Source organism: Daphnia pulicaria, chromosome 1 (assembly GCF_021234035.1).
Source record: "Daphnia pulicaria isolate SC F1-1A chromosome 1, SC_F0-13Bv2, whole genome shotgun sequence".
Taxonomy (NCBI): domain Eukaryota; kingdom Metazoa; phylum Arthropoda; class Branchiopoda; order Diplostraca; family Daphniidae; genus Daphnia; species Daphnia pulicaria.
The window spans coordinates 19,184,742-19,206,286 of NC_060913.1; the positions used below are offsets into that span (position 1 = coordinate 19,184,742).

Genomic DNA, 21,545 nt, shown 5'->3' on the forward strand with positions numbered 1-21,545 from the left:
ACTAGCAATTTAACGGTATTCTGCGCTATACTAGAACTTATTTTAACGATTCCATCAGTTATTTTTCTGATTTCTAAGAGACACGGGATGATTATGATGACATTTCTTACAGGTGCCAACGAGACTCGAACTCGTGATCTCCTGCTTACTAGGCAGGCGCTTTGCCATCTAAGCCATAGGACCACAAAACGGCTTCATAGGACAACAATTTAAAAAGTGGTCATGACGTCACAAAAGCAGTTTTACAATTGATTACTTCTATTTTAAAGTTCCCAACTGTTCCAAACAATTTACAAAAAAATCAACGAGATTTTCAACGATACTACGAGTCCTGGTCTCTTACTAGGAAGAGCAGATCCATGCTGCACAATTAGTTATTATGATTTGGTGTTTAAATTTTAGCATGGAAAATACCTATGGAATTGTGCCCTAGTAGGCAGTCAAAATTAGACTACCAAGAAAATAATCATTATAACTAGCAATTTAACGGTATTCTGCGCTATACTAGAACTTATTTTAACGATTCCATCAGTTATTTTTCTGATTTCTAAGAGACACGGGATGATTATGATGACATTTCTTACAGGTCCCAACGAGACTCGAACTCGTGATCCCCTGCTTACTAGGCAGGCGCTTTGCCATCTAAGCCATAGGACCACAAAACGGCTTCATAGGACAACAATTTAAAAAGTGGTCATGACGTCACGAAAGCAGTTTTACAATTGATTACTTATATTTTAAAGTTCCCAACTGTTCCAAACAATTTACAAAAAAATCAACGAGATTTTCAACGATACTACGAGTCCTGGTCTCTTACTAGGAAGAGCAGATCCATGCTGCACAATTAGTTATTATGATTTGGTGTTTAAATTTTAGCATGGAAAATACCTATGGAATTGTGCCCTAGTAGGCAGTCAAAATTAGACTACCAAGAAAATAATCATTATAACTAGCAATTTAACGGTATTCTGCGCTATAATAGAACTTATTTTAACGATTCTATCAGTTCTTTTTCTGATTTCTAAGAGACACGGGATGATTATGATGACATTTCTTACAGGTCCCAACGAGAATCGAACTCGTGATCTCCTGCTTACTAGGCAGGCGCTTTGCCATCTAAGCCTTAGGACCACAAAACGGCTTCATAGGACAACAATCTCAAAAATGATCATGACGTCACAACAGCAGTTTTACAATTGATTACTTCGATTTTAAAGTTCCCAACTGTTCCACAGCACAAAGAACAATTTACAAAAAAATCAACGAGATTTTCAACGATACTACGAGTCCTGGTCTCTTACTAGGAAGAGCAGATCCATGCTGCACAATTAGTTATTATGATTTGGTGTTTACATTTTAGCATGGAAAATACCTATGGAATTGTGCCCTAGTAGGCAGTCAAAATTAGACTACCAAGAAAATAATCATTATAACTAGCAATTTAACGGTATTCTGCGCTATACTAGAACTTATTTTAACGATTCCATCAGTTCTTTTTCTGATTTCTAAGAGACACGGGATGATTATGATGACATTTCTTACAGGTCCCAACGAGACTCGAACTCGTGATCACCTGCTTACTAGGCAGGAGCTTTGCCATCTAAGCCATAGGACCACAAAACGGCTTCATAGGACAACAATTTAAAAAGTGGTCATGACGTCACGAAAGCAGTTTTACAATTGATTACTTCTATTTTAAAGTTCCCAACTGTTCCAAACAATTTACAAAAAAATCAACGAGATTTTCAACGATACTACGAGTCCTGGTCTCTTACTAGGAAGAGCAGATCCATGCTGCACAATTAGTTATTATGATTTGGTGTTTAAATTTTAGCATGGAAAATACCTATGGAATTGTGCCCTAGTAGGCAGTCAAAATTAGACTACCAAGAAAATAATCATTATAACTAGCAATTTAACGGTATTCTGCGCTATACTAGAACTTATTTTAACGATTCCATCAGTTATTTTTCTGATTTCTAAGAGACACGGGATTATTATGATGACATTTCTTACAGGTCCCAACGAGACTCGAACTCGTGATCTCCTGCTTACTAGGCAGGCGCTTTGCCATCTAAGCCATAGGACCACAAAACGGCTTCATAGGACAACAATTTAAAAAGTGGTCATGACGTCACAAAAGCAGTTTTACAATTGATTACTTCTATTTTAAAGTTCCCAACTGTTCCAAACAATTTACAAAAAAATCAACGAGATTTTCAACGATACTACGAGTCCTGGTCTCTTACTAGGAAGAGCAGATCCATGCTGCACAATTAGTTATTATGATTTGGTGTTTAAATTTTAGCATGGAAAATACCTATGGAATTGTGCCCTAGTAGGCAGTCAAAATTAGACTACCAAGAAAATAATCATTATAACTAGCAATTTAACGGTATTCTGCGCTATAATAGAACTTATTTTAACGATTCTATCAGTTCTTTTTCTGATTTCTAAGAGACACGGGATGATTATGATGACATTTCTTACAGGTCCCAACGAGACTCGAACTCGTGATCTCCTGCTTACTAGGCAGGCGCTTTGCCATCTAAGCCATAGGACCACAAAACGGCTTCATAGGACAACAATTTCAAAAATGGTCATGACGTCACAACAGCAGTTTTACAATTGATTACTTCGATTTTAAAGTTCCCAACTGTTCCACAGCACAAAGAACAATTTACAAAAAAATCAACGAGATTTTCAACGATACTACGAGTCCTGGTCTCTTACTAGGAAGAGCAGATCCATGCTGCACAATTAGTTATTATGATTTGGTGTTTAAATTTTAGCATGGAAAATACCTATGGAATTGTGCCCTAGTAGGCAGTCAAAATTAGACTACCAAGAAAATAATCATTATAACTAGCAATTTAACGGTATTCTGCGCTATACTAGAACTTATTTTAACGATTCCATCAGTTATTTTTCTGATTTCTAAGAGACACGGGATGATTATGATGACATTTCTTACAGGTGCCAACGAGACTCGAACTCGTGATCTCCTGCTTACTAGGCAGGCGCTTTGCCATCTAAGCCATAGGACCACAAAACGGCTTCATAGGACAACAATTTAAAAAGTGGTCATGACGTCACAAAAGCAGTTTTACAATTGATTACTTCTATTTTAAAGTTCCCAACTGTTCCAAACAATTTACAAAAAAATCAACGAGATTTTCAACGATACTACGAGTCCTGGTCTCTTACTAGGAAGAGCAGATCCATGCTGCACAATTAGTTATTATGATTTGGTGTTTAAATTTTAGCATGGAAAATACCTATGGAATTGTGCCCTAGTAGGCAGTCAAAATTAGACTACCAAGAAAATAATCATTATAACTAGCAATTTAACGGTATTCTGCGCTATACTAGAACTTATTTTAACGATTCCATCAGTTATTTTTCTGATTTCTAAGAGACACGGGATGATTATGATGACATTTCTTACAGGTGCCAACGAGACTCGAACTCGTGATCTCCTGCTTACTAGGCAGGCGCTTTGCCATCTAAGCCATAGGACCACAAAACGGCTTCATAGGACAACAATTTAAAAAGTGGTCATGACGTCACAAAAGCAGTTTTACAATTGATTACTTCTATTTTAAAGTTCCCAACTGTTCCAAACAATTTACAAAAAAATCAACGAGATTTTCAACGATACTACGAGTCCTGGTCTCTTACTAGGAAGAGCAGATCCATGCTGCACAATTAGTTATTATGATTTGGTGTTTAAATTTTAGCATGGAAAATACCTATGGAATTGTGCCCTAGTAGGCAGTCAAAATTAGACTACCAAGAAAATAATCATTATAACTAGCAATTTAACGGTATTCTGCGCTATACTAGAACTTATTTTAACGATTCCATCAGTTATTTTTCTGATTTCTAAGAGACACGGGATGATTATGATGACATTTCTTACAGGTCCCAACGAGACTCGAACTCGTGATCTCCTGCTTACTAGGCAGGCGCTTTGCCATCTAAGCCATAGGACCACAAAACGGCTTCATAGGACAACAATTTAAAAAGTGGTCATGACGTCACGAAAGCAGTTTTACAATTGATTACTTATATTTTAAAGTTCCCAACTGTTCCAAACAATTTACAAAAAAATCAACGAGATTTTCAACGATACTACGAGTCCTGGTCTCTTACTAGGAAGAGCAGATCCATGCTGCACAATTAGTTATTATGATTTGGTGTTTAAATTTTAGCATGGAAAATACCTATGGAATTGTGCCCTAGTAGGCAGTCAAAATTAGACTACCAAGAAAATAATCATTATAACTAGCAATTTAACGGTATTCTGCGCTATAATAGAACTTATTTTAACGATTCTATCAGTTCTTTTTCTGATTTCTAAGAGACACGGGATGATTATGATGACATTTCTTACAGGTCCCAACGAGAATCGAACTCGTGATCTCCTGCTTACTAGGCAGGCGCTTTGCCATCTAAGCCTTAGGACCACAAAACGGCTTCATAGGACAACAATCTCAAAAATGGTCATGACGTCACAACAGCAGTTTTACAATTGATTACTTCGATTTTAAAGTTCCCAACTGTTCCACAGCACAAAGAACAATTTACAAAAAAATCAACGAGATTTTCAACGATACTACGAGTCCTGGTCTCTTACTAGGAAGAGCAGATCCATGCTGCACAATTAGTTATTATGATTTGGTGTTTAAATTTTAGCATGGAAAATACCTATGGAATTGTGCCCTAGTAGGCAGTCAAAATTAGACTACCAAGAAAATAATCATTATAACTAGCAATTTAACGGTATTCTGCGCTATACTAGAACTTATTTTAACGATTCCATCAGTTATTTTTCTGATTTCTAAGAGACACGGGATTATTATGATGACATTTCTTACAGGTCCCAACGAGACTCGAACTCGTGATCTCCTGCTTACTAGGCAGGCGCTTTGCCATCTAAGCCATAGGACCACAAAACGGCTTCATAGGACAACAATTTAAAAAGTGGTCATGACGTCACAAAAGCAGTTTTACAATTGATTACTTCTATTTTAAAGTTCCCAACTGTTCCAAACAATTTACAAAAAAATCAACGAGATTTTCAACGATACTACGAGTCCTGGTCTCTTACTAGGAAGAGCAGATCCATGCTGCACAATTAGTTATTATGATTTGGTGTTTAAATTTTAGCATGGAAAATACCTATGGAATTGTGCCCTAGTAGGCAGTCAAAATTAGACTACCAAGAAAATAATCATTATAACTAGCAATTTAACGGTATTCTGCGCTATAATAGAACTTATTTTAACGATTCTATCAGTTCTTTTTCTGATTTCTAAGAGACACGGGATGATTATGATGACATTTCTTACAGGTCCCAACGAGACTCGAACTCGTGATCTCCTGCTTACTAGGCAGGCGCTTTGCCATCTAAGCCATAGGACCACAAAACGGCTTCATAGGACAACAATTTCAAAAATGGTCATGACGTCACAACAGCAGTTTTACAATTGATTACTTCGATTTTAAAGTTCCCAACTGTTCCACAGCACAAAGAACAATTTACAAAAAAATCAACGAGATTTTCAACGATACTACGAGTCCTGGTCTCTTACTAGGAAGAGCAGATCCATGCTGCACAATTAGTTATTATGATTTGGTGTTTAAATTTTAGCATGGAAAATACCTATGGAATTGTGCCCTAGTAGGCAGTCAAAATTAGACTACCAAGAAAATAATCATTATAACTAGCAATTTAACGGTATTCTGCGCTATACTAGAACTTATTTTAACGATTCCATCAGTTATTTTTCTGATTTCTAAGAGACACGGGATGATTATGATGACATTTCTTACAGGTGCCAACGAGACTCGAACTCGTGATCTCCTGCTTACTAGGCAGGCGCTTTGCCATCTAAGCCATAGGACCACAAAACGGCTTCATAGGACAACAATTTAAAAAGTGGTCATGACGTCACAAAAGCAGTTTTACAATTGATTACTTCTATTTTAAAGTTCCCAACTGTTCCAAACAATTTACAAAAAAATCAACGAGATTTTCAACGATACTACGAGTCCTGGTCTCTTACTAGGAAGAGCAGATCCATGCTGCACAATTAGTTATTATGATTTGGTGTTTAAATTTTAGCATGGAAAATACCTATGGAATTGTGCCCTAGTAGGCAGTCAAAATTAGACTACCAAGAAAATAATCATTATAACTAGCAATTTAACGGTATTCTGCGCTATACTAGAACTTATTTTAACGATTCCATCAGTTATTTTTCTGATTTCTAAGAGACACGGGATGATTATGATGACATTTCTTACAGGTCCCAACGAGACTCGAACTCGTGATCTCCTGCTTACTAGGCAGGCGCTTTGCCATCTAAGCCATAGGACCACAAAACGGCTTCATAGGACAACAATTTAAAAAGTGGTCATGACGTCACGAAAGCAGTTTTACAATTGATTACTTATATTTTAAAGTTCCCAACTGTTCCAAACAATTTACAAAAAAATCAACGAGATTTTCAACGATACTACGAGTCCTGGTCTCTTACTAGGAAGAGCAGATCCATGCTGCACAATTAGTTATTATGATTTGGTGTTTAAATTTTAGCATGGAAAATACCTATGGAATTGTGCCCTAGTAGGCAGTCAAAATTAGACTACCAAGAAAATAATCATTATAACTAGCAATTTAACGGTATTCTGCGCTATAATAGAACTTATTTTAACGATTCTATCAGTTCTTTTTCTGATTTCTAAGAGACACGGGATGATTATGATGACATTTCTTACAGGTCCCAACGAGAATCGAACTCGTGATCTCCTGCTTACTAGGCAGGCGCTTTGCCATCTAAGCCTTAGGACCACAAAACGGCTTCATAGGACAACAATCTCAAAAATGGTCATGACGTCACAACAGCAGTTTTACAATTGATTACTTCGATTTTAAAGTTCCCAACTGTTCCACAGCACAAAGAACAATTTACAAAAAAATCAACGAGATTTTCAACGATACTACGAGTCCTGGTCTCTTACTAGGAAGAGCAGATCCATGCTGCACAATTAGTTATTATGATTTGGTGTTTACATTTTAGCATGGAAAATACCTATGGAATTGTGCCCTAGTAGGCAGTCAAAATTAGACTACCAAGAAAATAATCATTATAACTAGCAATTTAACGGTATTCTGCGCTATACTAGAACTTATTTTAACGATTCCATCAGTTCTTTTTCTGATTTCTAAGAGACACGGGATGATTATGATGACATTTCTTACAGGTCCCAACGAGACTCGAACTCGTGATCACCTGCTTACTAGGCAGGAGCTTTGCCATCTAAGCCATAGGACCACAAAACGGCTTCATAGGACAACAATTTAAAAAGTGGTCATGACGTCACGAAAGCAGTTTTACAATTGATTACTTCTATTTTAAAGTTCCCAACTGTTCCAAACAATTTACAAAAAAATCAACGAGATTTTCAACGATACTACGAGTCCTGGTCTCTTACTAGGAAGAGCAGATCCATGCTGCACAATTAGTTATTATGATTTGGTGTTTAAATTTTAGCATGGAAAATACCTATGGAATTGTGCCCTAGTAGGCAGTCAAAATTAGACTACCAAGAAAATAATCATTATAACTAGCAATTTAACGGTATTCTGCGCTATACTAGAACTTATTTTAACGATTCCATCAGTTATTTTTCTGATTTCTAAGAGACACGGGATGATAATGATGACATTTCTTACAGGTCCCAACGAGACTCGAACTCGTGATCACCTGCTTACTAGGCAGGCGCTTTGCCATCTAAGCCATAGGACCACAAAACGGCTTCATAGGACAACAATTTCAAAAATGGTCATGACGTCACAACAGCAGTTTTACAATTGATTACTTCGATTTTAAAGTTCCCAACTGTTCCACAGCACAAAGAACAATTTACAAAAAAATCAACGAGATTTTCAACGATACTACGAGTCCTGGTCTCTTACTAGGAAGAGCAGATCCATGCTGCACAATTAGTTATTATGATTTGGTGTTTAAATTTTAGCATGGAAAATACCTATGGAATTGTGCCCTAGTAGGCAGTCAAAATTAGACTACCAAGAAAATAATCATTATAACTAGCAATTTAACGGTATTCTGCGCTATACTAGAACTTATTTTAACGATTCCATCAGTTATTTTTCTGATTTCTAAGAGACACGGGATGATAATGATGACATTTCTTACAGGTCCCAACGAGACTCGAACTCGTGATCACCTGCTTACTAGGCAGGCGCTTTGCCATCTAAGCCATAGGACCACAAAACGGCTTCATAGGACAACAATTTCAAAAATGGTCATGACGTCACAACAGCAGTTTTACAATTGATTACTTCGATTTTAAAGTTCCCAACTGTTCCACAGCACAAAGAACAATTTACAAAAAAATCAACGAGATTTTCAACGATACTACGAGTCCTGGTCTCTTACTAGGAAGAGCAGATCCATGCTGCACAATTAGTTATTATGATTTGGTGTTTAAATTTTAGCATGGAAAATACCTATGGAATTGTGCCCTAGTAGGCAGTCAAAATTAGACTACCAAGAAAATAATCATTATAACTAGCAATTTAACGGTATTCTGCGCTATACTAGAACTTATTTTAACGATTCCATCAGTTATTTTTCTGATTTCTAAGAGACACGGGATGATTATGATGACATTTCTTACAGGTGCCAACGAGACTCGATCTCGTGATCTCCTGCTTACTAGGCAGGCGCTTTGCCATCTAAGCCATAGGACCACAAAACGGCTTCATAGGACAACAATTTAAAAAGTGGTCATGACGTCACAAAAGCAGTTTTACAATTGATTACTTCTATTTTAAAGTTCCCAACTGTTCCAAACAATTTACAAAAAAATCAACGAGATTTTCAACGATACTACGAGTCCTGGTCTCTTACTAGGAAGAGCAGATCCATGCTGCACAATTAGTTATTATGATTTGGTGTTTAAATTTTAGCATGGAAAATACCTATGGAATTGTGCCCTAGTAGGCAGTCAAAATTAGACTACCAAGAAAATAATCATTATAACTAGCAATTTAACGGTATTCTGCGCTATACTAGAACTTATTTTAACGATTCCATCAGTTATTTTTCTGATTTCTAAGAGACACGGGATGATTATGATGACATTTCTTACAGGTCCCAACGAGACTCGAACTCGTGATCTCCTGCTTACTAGGCAGGCGCTTTGCCATCTAAGCCATAGGACCACAAAACGGCTTCATAGGACAACAATTTAAAAAGTGGTCATGACGTCACGAAAGCAGTTTTACAATTGATTACTTCTATTTTAAAGTTCCCAACTGTTCCAAACAATTTACAAAAAAATCAACGAGATTTTCAACGATACTACGAGTCCTGGTCTCTTACTAGGAAGAGCAGATCCATGCTGCACAATTAGTTATTATGATTTGGTGTTTAAATTTTAGCATGGAAAATACCTATGGAATTGTGCCCTAGTAGGCAGTCAAAATTAGACTACCAAGAAAATAATCATTATAACTAGCAATTTAACGGTATTCTGCGCTATAATAGAACTTATTTTAACGATTCTATCAGTTCTTTTTCTGATTTCTAAGAGACACGGGATGATTATGATGACATTTCTTACAGGTCCCAACGAGAATCGAACTCGTGATCTCCTGCTTACTAGGCAGGCGCTTTGCCATCTAAGCCTTAGGACCACAAAACGGCTTCATAGGACAACAATCTCAAAAATGGTCATGACGTCACAACAGCAGTTTTACAATTGATTACTTCGATTTTAAAGTTCCCAACTGTTCCACAGCACAAAGAACAATTTACAAAAAAATCAACGAGATTTTCAACGATACTACGAGTCCTGGTCTCTTACTAGGAAGAGCAGATCCATGCTGCACAATTAGTTATTATGATTTGGTGTTTACATTTTAGCATGGAAAATACCTATGGAATTGTGCCCTAGTAGGCAGTCAAAATTAGACTACCAAGAAAATAATCATTATAACTAGCAATTTAACGGTATTCTGCGCTATACTAGAACTTATTTTAACGATTCCATCAGTTCTTTTTCTGATTTCTAAGAGACACGGGATGATTATGATGACATTTCTTACAGGTCCCAACGAGACTCGAACTCGTGATCACCTGCTTACTAGGCAGGAGCTTTGCCATCTAAGCCATAGGACCACAAAACGGCTTCATAGGACAACAATTTAAAAAGTGGTCATGACGTCACGAAAGCAGTTTTACAATTGATTACTTCTATTTTAAAGTTCCCAACTGTTCCAAACAATTTACAAAAAAATCAACGAGATTTTCAACGATACTACGAGTCCTGGTCTCTTACTAGGAAGAGCAGATCCATGCTGCACAATTAGTTATTATGATTTGGTGTTTAAATTTTAGCATGGAAAATACCTATGGAATTGTGCCCTAGTAGGCAGTCAAAATTAGACTACCAAGAAAATAATCATTATAACTAGCAATTTAACGGTATTCTGCGCTATACTAGAACTTATTTTAACGATTCCATCAGTTCTTTTTCTGATTTCTAAGAGACACGGGATGATTATGATGACATTTCTTACAGGTCCCAACGAGACTCGAACTCGTGATCACCTGCTTACTAGGCAGGAGCTTTGCCATCTAAGCCATAGGACCACAAAACGGCTTCATAGGACAACAATTTAAAAAGTGGTCATGACGTCACGAAAGCAGTTTTACAATTGATTACTTCTATTTTAAAGTTCCCAACTGTTCCAAACAATTTACAAAAAAATCAACGAGATTTTCAACGATACTACGAGTCCTGGTCTCTTACTAGGAAGAGCAGATCCATGCTGCACAATTAGTTATTATGATTTGGTGTTTAAATTTTAGCATGGAAAATACCTATGGAATTGTGCCCTAGTAGGCAGTCAAAATTAGACTACCAAGAAAATAATCATTATAACTAGCAATTTAACGGTATTCTGCGCTATAATAGAACTTATTTTAACGATTCTATCAGTTCTTTTTCTGATTTCTAAGAGACACGGGATGATTATGATGACATTTCTTACAGGTCCCAACGAGAATCGAACTCGTGATCTCCTGCTTACTAGGCAGGCGCTTTGCCATCTAAGCCTTAGGACCACAAAACGGCTTCATAGGACAACAATCTCAAAAATGGTCATGACGTCACAACAGCAGTTTTACAATTGATTACTTCGATTTTAAAGTTCCCAACTGTTCCACAGCACAAAGAACAATTTACAAAAAAATCAACGAGATTTTCAACGATACTACGAGTCCTGGTCTCTTACTAGGAAGAGCAGATCCATGCTGCACAATTAGTTATTATGATTTGGTGTTTACATTTTAGCATGGAAAATACCTATGGAATTGTGCCCTAGTAGGCAGTCAAAATTAGACTACCAAGAAAATAATCATTATAACTAGCAATTTAACGGTATTCTGCGCTATACTAGAACTTATTTTAACGATTCCATCAGTTCTTTTTCTGATTTCTAAGAGACACGGGATGATTATGATGACATTTCTTACAGGTCCCAACGAGACTCGAACTCGTGATCACCTGCTTACTAGGCAGGAGCTTTGCCATCTAAGCCATAGGACCACAAAACGGCTTCATAGGACAACAATTTAAAAAGTGGTCATGACGTCACGAAAGCAGTTTTACAATTGATTACTTCTATTTTAAAGTTCCCAACTGTTCCAAACAATTTACAAAAAAATCAACGAGATTTTCAACGATACTACGAGTCCTGGTCTCTTACTAGGAAGAGCAGATCCATGCTGCACAATTAGTTATTATGATTTGGTGTTTAAATTTTAGCATGGAAAATACCTATGGAATTGTGCCCTAGTAGGCAGTCAAAATTAGACTACCAAGAAAATAATCATTATAACTAGCAATTTAACGGTATTCTGCGCTATAATAGAACTTATTTTAACGATTCTATCAGTTCTTTTTCTGATTTCTAAGAGACACGGGATGATTATGATGACATTTATTACAGGTCCCAACGAGAATCGAACTCGTGATCTCCTGCTTACTAGGCAGGCGCTTTGCCATCTAAGCCTTAGGACCACAAATCGGCTTCATAGGACAACAATCTCAAAAATGGTCATGACGTCACAACAGCAGTTTTACAATTGATTACTTCGATTTTAAAGTTCCCAACTGTTCCACAGCACAAAGAACAATTTACAAAAAAATCAACGAGATTTTCAACGATACTACGAGTCCTGGTCTCTTACTAGGAAGAGCAGATCCATGCTGCACAATTAGTTATTATGATTTGGTGTTTACATTTTAGCATGGAAAATACCTATGGAATTGTGCCCTAGTAGGCAGTCAAAATTAGACTACCAAGAAAATAATCATTATAACTAGCAATTTAACGGTATTCTGCGCTATACTAGAACTTATTTTAACGATTCCATCAGTTCTTTTTCTGATTTCTAAGAGACACGGGATGATTATGATGACATTTCTTACAGGTCCCAACGAGACTCGAACTCGTGATCACCTGCTTACTAGGCAGGAGCTTTGCCATCTAAGCCATAGGACCACAAAACGGCTTCATAGGACAACAATTTAAAAAGTGGTCATGACGTCACGAAAGCAGTTTTACAATTGATTACTTCTATTTTAAAGTTCCCAACTGTTCCAAACAATTTACAAAAAAATCAACGAGATTTTCAACGATACTACGAGTCCTGGTCTCTTACTAGGAAGAGCAGATCCATGCTGCACAATTAGTTATTATGATTTGGTGTTTAAATTTTAGCATGGAAAATACCTATGGAATTGTGCCCTAGTAGGCAGTCAAAATTAGACTACCAAGAAAATAATCATTATAACTAGCAATTTAACGGTATTCTGCGCTATACTAGAACTTATTTTAACGATTCCATCAGTTATTTTTCTGATTTCTAAGAGACACGGGATGATTATGATGACATTTCTTACAGGTCCCAACGAGAGTCGAACTCGTGATCTCCTGCTTACTAGGCAGGCGCTTTGCCATCTAAGCCATAGGACCACAAAACGGCTTCATAGGACAACAATTTAAAAAGTGGTCATGACGTCACGAAAGCAGTTTTACAATTGATTACTTCTATTTTAAAGTTCCCAACTGTTCCAAACAATTTACAAAAAAATCAACGAGATTTTCAACGATACTACGAGTCCTGGTCTCTTACTAGGAAGAGCAGATCCATGCTGCACAATTAGTTATTATGATTTGGTGTTTAAATTTTAGCATGGAAAATACCTATGGAATTGTGCCCTAGTAGGCAGTCAAAATTAGACTACCAAGAAAATAATCATTATAACTAGCAATTTAACGGTATTCTGCGCTATAATAGAACTTATTTTAACGATTCTATCAGTTCTTTTTCTGATTTTTAAGAGACACGGGATGATTATGATGACATTTCTTACAGGTCCCAACGAGAATCGAACTCGTGATCTCCTGCTTACTAGGCAGGCGCTTTGCCATCTAAGCCTTAGGACCACAAAACGGCTTCATAGGACAACAATCTCAAAAATGGTCATGACGTCACAACAGCAGTTTTACAATTGATTACTTCGATTTTAAAGTTCCCAACTGTTCCACAGCACAAAGAACAATTTACAAAAAAATCAACGAGATTTTCAACGATACTACGAGTCCTGGTCTCTTACTAGGAAGAGCAGATCCATGCTGCACAATTAGTTATTATGATTTGGTGTTTACATTTTAGCATGGAAAATACCTATGGAATTGTGCCCTAGTAGGCAGTCAAAATTAGACTACCAAGAAAATAATCATTATAACTAGCAATTTAACGGTATTCTGCGCTATACTAGAACTTATTTTAACGATTCCATCAGTTCTTTTTCTGATTTCTAAGAGACACGGGATGATTATGATGACATTTCTTACAGGTCCCAACGAGACTCGAACTCGTGATCACCTGCTTACTAGGCAGGAGCTTTGCCATCTAAGCCATAGGACCACAAAACGGCTTCATAGGACAACAATTTAAAAAGTGGTCATGACGTCACGAAAGCAGTTTTACAATTGATTACTTCTATTTTAAAGTTCCCAACTGTTCCAAACAATTTACAAAAAAATCAACGAGATTTTCAACGATACTACGAGTCCTGGTCTCTTACTAGGAAGAGCAGATCCATGCTGCACAATTAGTTATTATGATTTGGTGTTTAAATTTTAGCATGGAAAATACCTATGGAATTGTGCCCTAGTAGGCAGTCAAAATTAGACTACCAAGAAAATAATCATTATAACTAGCAATTTAACGGTATTCTGCGCTATACTAGAACTTATTTTAACGATTCCATCAGTTATTTTTCTGATTTCTAAGAGACACGGGATGATAATGATGACATTTCTTACAGGTCCCAACGAGACTCGAACTCGTGATCACCTGCTTACTAGGCAGGAGCTTTGCCATCTAAGCCATAGGACCACAAAACGGCTTCATAGGACAACAATTTAAAAAGTGGTCATGACGTCACAAAAGCAGTTTTACAATTGATTACTTCTATTTTAAAGTTTCCAACTGTTCCAAACAATTTACAAAAAAATCAACGAGATTTTCAACGATACTACGAGTCCTGGTCTCTTACTAGGAAGAGCAGATCCATGCTGCACAATTAGTTATTATGATTTGGTGTTTAAATTTTAGCATGGAAAATACCTATGGAATTGTGCCCTAGTAGGCAGTCAAAATTAGACTACCAAGAAAATAATCATTATAACTAGCAATTTAACGGTATTCTGCGCTATAATAGAACTTATTTTAACGATTCTATCAGTTCTTTTTCTGATTTCTAAGAGACACGGGATGATTATGATGACATTTCTTACAGGTCCCAACGAGACTCGAACTTGTGATCTCCTGCTTACTAGGCAGGCGCTTTGCCATCTAAGCCATAGGACCACAAAACGGCTTCATAGGACAACAATCTCAAAAGTGGTCATGACGTCACAACAGCAGTTTTACAATTGATTACCTTTATTTTAAAGTTCCCAACTGTTCCACAGCACAAAGAACAATTTACAAAAATATCAACGAGATTTTCAACGATACTACGAGTCCTGGTCTCTTACTAGGAAGAGCAGATCCATGCTGCACAATTAGTTATTATGATTTGGTGTTTAAATTTTAGCATGGAAAATACCTATGGAATTGTGCCCTAGTAGGCAGTCAAAATTAGACTACCAAGAAAATAATCATTATAACTAGCAATTTAACGGTATTCTGCGCTATACTAGAACTTATTTTAACGATTCCATCAGTTCTTTTTCTGATTTCTAAGAGACACGGGATGATTATGATGACATTTCTTACAGGTCCCAACGAGACTCGAACTCGTGATCACCTGCTTACTAGGCAGGAGCTTTGCCATCTAAGCCATAGGACCACAAAACGGCTTCATAGGACAACAATTTAAAAAGTGGTCATGACGTCACAAAAGCAGTTTTACAATTGATTACTTCTATTTTAAAGTTCCCAACTGTTCCAAACAATTTACAAAAAAATCAACGAGATTTTCAACGATACTACGAGTCCTGGTCTCTTACTAGGAAGAGCAGATCCATGCTGCACAATTAGTTATTATGATTTGGTGTTTAAATTTTAGCATGGAAAATACCTATGGAATTGTGCCCTAGTAGGCAGTCAAAATTAGACTACCAAGAAAATAATCATTATAACTAGCAATTTAAACTTAAACAAGCAATTTAAACGTTTACAGGTCCCAACGAGAGTCGAACTCGTGATCTCCTGCTTACTAGGCAAGCGCTTTGCCATCTAAGCCATAGGACCACAAAAGGGGCTTCATAGGACAACAATCTCAAAAATGGTCATGACGTCACAACAGCAGTTTTACAATTGATTACTTCGATTTTAAAGTTCCCAACTGTTCCACAGCACAAAGAACAATTTACAAAAAAATCAACGAGATTTTCAACGATACTACGAGTCCTGGTCTCTTACTAGGAAGAGCAGATCCATGCTGCACAATTAGTTATTATGATTTGGTGTTTAAATTTTAGCATGGAAAATACCTATGGAATTGTGCCCTAGTAGGCAGTCAAAATTAGACTACCAAGAAAATAATCATTATAACTAGCAATTTAACGGTATTCTGCGCTATAATAGAACTTATTTTAACGATTCTATCAGTTCTTTTTCTGATTTCTAAGAGACACGAGATGATTATGATGACATTCCTTACAGGTCCCAATGAGACTCGAACTCGTGATCTCCTGCTTACTAGGCAGGCGCTTTGCCATCTAAGCCATAGGACCACAAAACGGCTTCATAGGACAACAATTTAAAAAGTGGTCATGACGTCACAAAAGCAGTTTTACAATTGATTACTTCTATTTTAAAGTTCCCAACTGTTCCAAACAATTTACAAAAAAATCAACGAGATTTTCAACGATACTACGAGTCCTGGTCTCTTACTAGGAAGAGCAGATCCATGCTGCACAATTAGTTATTATGATTTGGTGTTTAAATTTTAGCATGGAAAATACCTATGAAATTGTGCCCTAGTAGGCAGTCAAAATTAGACTACCAAGAAAATAATCATTATAACTAGCAATTTAACGGTATTCTGCGCTATAATAGAACTTATTTTAACGATTCTATCAGTTCTTTTTCTGATTTCTAAGAGACACGGGATGATTATGATGACATTTCTTACAGGTCCCAATGAGACTCGAACTCGTGATCTCCTGCTTACTAGGCAGGCGCTTTGCCATCTAAGCCATAGGACCACAAAACGGCTTCATAGGACAACAATTTCAAAAATGGTCATGACGTCACAACAGCAGTTTTACAATTGATTACTTCTATTTTAAAGTTCCCAACTGTTCCACAGCACAAAGAACAATTTACAAAAAAATCAACGAGATTTTCAACGATACTACGAGTCCTGGTCTCTTACTAGGAAGAGCAGATCCATGCTGCACAATTAGTTATTATGATTTGGTGTTTAAATTTTAGCATGGAAAATTCCTATGGAATTGTGCCCTAGTAGGCAGTCAAAATTAGACTACCAAGAAAATAATCATTATAACTAGCAATTTAACGGTATTCTGCGCTATACTAGAACTTATTTTAACGATTCCATCAGTTCTTTTTCTGATTTCTAAGAGACACGGGATTATTATGATGACATTTCTTACAAGTCCCAACGAAACTCGAACTCGTGATCTCCTGCTTACTAGGCAGGCGCTTTGCCATCTAAGCCATAGGACCACAAAACGGCTTCATAGTACAACAATCTCAAAAATGGTCATGACGTCACAACAGCAGTTTTACAATTGATTACTTCGATTTTAAAGTTCCCAACTGTTCCACAGCACAAAGAACAATTTACAAAAAAATCAACGAGATTTTCAACGATACTACGAGTCCTGGTCTCTTACTAGGAAGAGCAGATCCATGCTGCACAATTAGTTATTATGATTTGGTGTTTAAATTTTAGCATGGAAAATACCTATGAAATTGTGCCCTAGTAGGCAGTCAAAATTAGACTACCAAGAAAATAATCATTATAACTAGCAATTTAACGGTATTCTGCGCTATAATAGAACTTATTTTAACGATTCTATCAGTTCTTTTTCTGATTTCTAAGAGGCACGGGATGATTATGATGACATTTCTTACAGGTCCCAACGAGAGTCGAACTCGTGATCTCCTGCTTACTAGGCAGGCGCTTTGCCATCTAAGCCATAGGACCACAAAACGGCTTCATAGTACAACAACTTCAGAAATGGTCATGACGTCACAAAAGCAGTTTTACAATTGATTACTTCTATTTTAAAGTTCCCAACTGTTCCAAACAATTTACAAAAAAATCAACGAGATTTTCAACGATACTACGAGTCCTGGTCTCTTACTAGGAAGAGCAGATTCATGCTGCACAATTAGTTATTATGATTTGGTGTTTAAATTTCAGCATGGAAAATACCTTTGGAATTGTGCCCGAATAGGCAATCAAAATTAGACTACCAAGAAAATAATCATTATAACTAGCAATTTAACGGTATTCTGCGCTATAATAGAACTTATTTTAACGATTCTATCAGTTCTTTTTCTGATTTCTAAGAGACACGGGATGATTATGATGACATTTCTTACAGGTCCCAACGAGACTCGAACTCGTGATCTCCTGCTTACTAGGCAGGCGCTTTGCCATCTAAGCCATAGGACCACAAAACGGCTTCATAGGACAACAATCTCAAAAGTGGTCATGACGTCACAACAGCAGTTTTACAATTGATTACCTTTATTTTAAAGTTCCCAACTGTTCCACAGCACAAAGAACAATTTACAAAAATATCAACGAGATTTTCAACGATACTACGAGTCCTGGTCTCTTACTAGGAAGAGCAGATCCATGCTGCACAATTAGTTATTATGATTTGGTGTTTAAATTTTAGCATGGAAAATACCTATGGAATTGTGCCCTAATAGGCAGTCAAAATTAGACTACCAAGAAAATAATCATTATAACTAGCAATTTAACGGTATTCTGCGCTAAAATAGATCTTATTTTAACGATTCTATCAGTTCTTTTTCTGAATTCTAAGAGACACGGGATGATTATGATGACATTTCTTACAGGTCCCAACGAGACTCGAACTCGTGATCTCCTGCTTACTAGGCAGGCGCTTTGCCATCTAAGCCATAGGACCACAAAACGGCTTCATAGGACAACAATTTAAAAAGTGGTCATGACGTCACAAAAGCAGTTTTACAATTGATTACTTCTATTTTAAAGTTCCCAACTGTTCCAAACAATTTACAAAAAAATCAACGAGATTTTCAACGATACTACGAGTCCTGGTCTCTTACTAGGAAGAGCAGATTCATGCTGCACAATTAGTTATTATGATTTGGTGTTTAAATTTCAGCATGGAAAATACCTTTGGAATTGTGCCCGAATAGGCAATCAAAATTAGACTACCAAGAAAATAATCATTATAACTAGCAATTTAACGGTATTCTGCGCTATAATAGAACTTATTTTAACGATTCTATCAGTTCTTTTTCTGATTTCTAAGAGACACGGGATGATTATGATGACATTTCTTACAGGTCCCAACGAGACTCGAACTCGTGATCTCGTGCTTACTAGGCAGGCGCTTTGCCATCTAAGCCATAGGACCACAAAACGGCTTCATAGGACAACAATCTCAAAAGTGGTCATGACGTCACAACAGCAGTTTTACAATTAATTACCTTTATTTTAAAGTTCCCAACTGTTCCACAGCACAAAGAACAATTTACAAAAATATCAACGAGATTTTCAACGATACTACGAGTCCTGGTCTCTTACTAGGAAGAGCAGATCCATGCTGCACAATTAGTTATTATGATTTGGTGTTTAAATTTTAGCATGGAAAATACCTATGGAATTGTGCCCTAGTAGGCAGTCAAAATTAGACTACCAAGAAAATAATCATTATAACTAGCAAGTTTAACGGTATTCTGCGCTATAATAGAACTTATTTTAACGATTCTATCAGTTCTTTTTCTGATTTCTAAGAGACACGGGATGATTATGATGACATTTCTTACAGGTCCCAACGAGACTCGAACTCGTGATCTCCTGCTTACTAGGCAGGCGCTTTGCCATCTAAGCCATAGTACCACAAAACGGCTTCATAGGACAACAATCTCAAAAGTGGTCATGACGTCACAACAGCAGTTTTACAATTGATTACCTTTATTTTAAAGTTCCCAACTGTTCCACAGCAGAAAGAAACAATTTACAAAAATATCAACGAGATTTTCAACGATACTACGAGTCCTGGTCTCTTACTAGGAAGAGCAGATCCATGCTGCACAATTAGTTATTATGATTTGGTGTTTAAATTTTAGCATGGAAAATACCTATGGAATTGTGCCCTAGTAGGCAGTCAAAATTAGACTACCAAGAAAATAATCATTATAACTAGCAATTTAACGGTATTCTGCGCTATAATAGAACTTATTTTAACGATTCTATCAGTTCTTTTTCTGATTTCTAAGAGACACGGGATGATTATGATGACATTTCTTACAGGTCCCAACGAGACTCGAACTCGTGATCTCCTGCTTACTAGGCAGGCGCTTTGCCATCTAAGCCATAGGACCACAAAACGGCTTCATAGGACAACAATCTGAAAAGTGGTCATGACGTCACAACAGCAGTTTTACAATTGATTACCTTTATTTTAAAGTTCCCAACTGTTCCACAGCAGAAAGAACAATTTACAAAAATATCAACGAGATTTTCAACGATACTACGAGTCCTGGTCTCTTACTAGGAAGAGCAGATCCATGCTGCACAATTAGTTATTATGATTTGGTGTTTAAATTTTAGCATGGAAAATACCTATGGAATTGTGCCCTAGTAGGCAGTCAAAATTAGACTACCAAGAAAATAATCATTATAACTAGCAATTTAACGGTATTCTGCGCTATAATAGAACTTATTTTAACGATTCTATCAGTTCTTTTTCTGATTTCTAAGAGACACGGGATGATTATGATGACATTTCTTACAGGTCCCAACGAGAGTCGAACTCGTGATCTCCTGCTTACTAGGCAGGCGCTTTGCCATCTAAGCCATAGGACCACAAAACGGCTTCATAGGACAACAATTTCAAAAATGGTCATGACGTCACAACAGCAGTTTTACAATTGATTACTTCTATTTTAAAGTTCCCAACTGTTCCACAGCACAAAGAACAATTTACAAAAAAATCAACGAGATTTTCAACGATACTACGAGTCCTGGTCTCTTACTAGGAAGAGCAGATCCATGCTGCACAATTAGTTATTATGATTTGGTGTTTAAATTTTAGCATGGAAACTTCCTATGGAATTGTGCCCTAGTAGGCAGTCAAAATTAGACTACCAAGAAAATAATCATTATAACTAGCAATTTAACGGTATTCTGCGCTATACTAGAACTTATTTTAACGATTCCATCAGTTCTTTTTCTGATTTCTAAGAGACACGGGATGATTATGATGACATTTCTTACAAGTCCCAACGAAACTCGAACTCGTGATCTCCTGCTTACTAGGCAGGCGCTTTGCCATCTAAGCCATAGGACCACAAAACGGCTTCATAGTACAACAACTTCAGAAATGGTCATGACGTCACAAAAGCAGTTTTACAATTGATTACTTCTATTTTAAAGTTCCCAACTGTTCCACAGCACAAAGAACAATTTACATAAAAATCAACGAGATTTTCAACGATACTACGAGTCCTGGTCTCTTACTAGGAAGAGCAGATCCATGCTGCACAATTAGTTATTATGATTTGGTGTTTAAATTTTAGCATGGAAAATACCTATGGAATTGTGCCCTAGTAGGCAGTCAAAATTAGACTACCAAGAAAATAATCATTATAACTAGCAATTTAACGGTATTCTGCGCTATACTAGAACTTATTTTAACGATTCCATCAGTTATTTTTCTGATT

The 21,545-nt window shown here is 36.7% G+C and overlaps 10 non-coding genes across 10 annotated transcripts; all 10 read right to left on the bottom strand.

The window, feature by feature from the left end:
* Nucleotides 1-2,016: 2,016 nt before the first annotated feature.
* Nucleotides 2,017-2,089, bottom strand: Trnat-agu. The gene has a single exon. It is a non-coding gene; the product is annotated as a tRNA-Thr (tRNA).
* A 401-nt stretch (nucleotides 2,090-2,490) lies between these two features.
* On the bottom strand, nucleotides 2,491-2,563 carry Trnat-agu. Its single transcript has one exon. It is a non-coding gene; the product is annotated as a tRNA-Thr (tRNA).
* Nucleotides 2,564-3,922: 1,359 nt separating this feature from the next.
* On the bottom strand, nucleotides 3,923-3,995 carry Trnat-agu. Its single transcript has one exon. It is a non-coding gene; the product is annotated as a tRNA-Thr (tRNA).
* Nucleotides 3,996-4,880: 885 nt separating this feature from the next.
* On the bottom strand, nucleotides 4,881-4,953 carry Trnat-agu. The gene has a single exon. It is a non-coding gene; the product is annotated as a tRNA-Thr (tRNA).
* A 401-nt stretch (nucleotides 4,954-5,354) lies between these two features.
* Nucleotides 5,355-5,427, bottom strand: Trnat-agu. The gene has a single exon. It is a non-coding gene; the product is annotated as a tRNA-Thr (tRNA).
* An 885-nt stretch (nucleotides 5,428-6,312) lies between these two features.
* Nucleotides 6,313-6,385, bottom strand: Trnat-agu. Its single transcript has one exon. It is a non-coding gene; the product is annotated as a tRNA-Thr (tRNA).
* Nucleotides 6,386-9,186: 2,801 nt separating this feature from the next.
* Trnat-agu lies at nucleotides 9,187-9,259 on the bottom strand. Its single transcript has one exon. It is a non-coding gene; the product is annotated as a tRNA-Thr (tRNA).
* Nucleotides 9,260-18,203: 8,944 nt separating this feature from the next.
* Nucleotides 18,204-18,276, bottom strand: Trnat-agu. The gene has a single exon. It is a non-coding gene; the product is annotated as a tRNA-Thr (tRNA).
* A 411-nt stretch (nucleotides 18,277-18,687) lies between these two features.
* On the bottom strand, nucleotides 18,688-18,760 carry Trnat-agu. The gene has a single exon. It is a non-coding gene; the product is annotated as a tRNA-Thr (tRNA).
* A 1,371-nt stretch (nucleotides 18,761-20,131) lies between these two features.
* On the bottom strand, nucleotides 20,132-20,204 carry Trnat-agu. Its single transcript has one exon. It is a non-coding gene; the product is annotated as a tRNA-Thr (tRNA).
* Nucleotides 20,205-21,545: the final 1,341 nt, after the last annotated feature.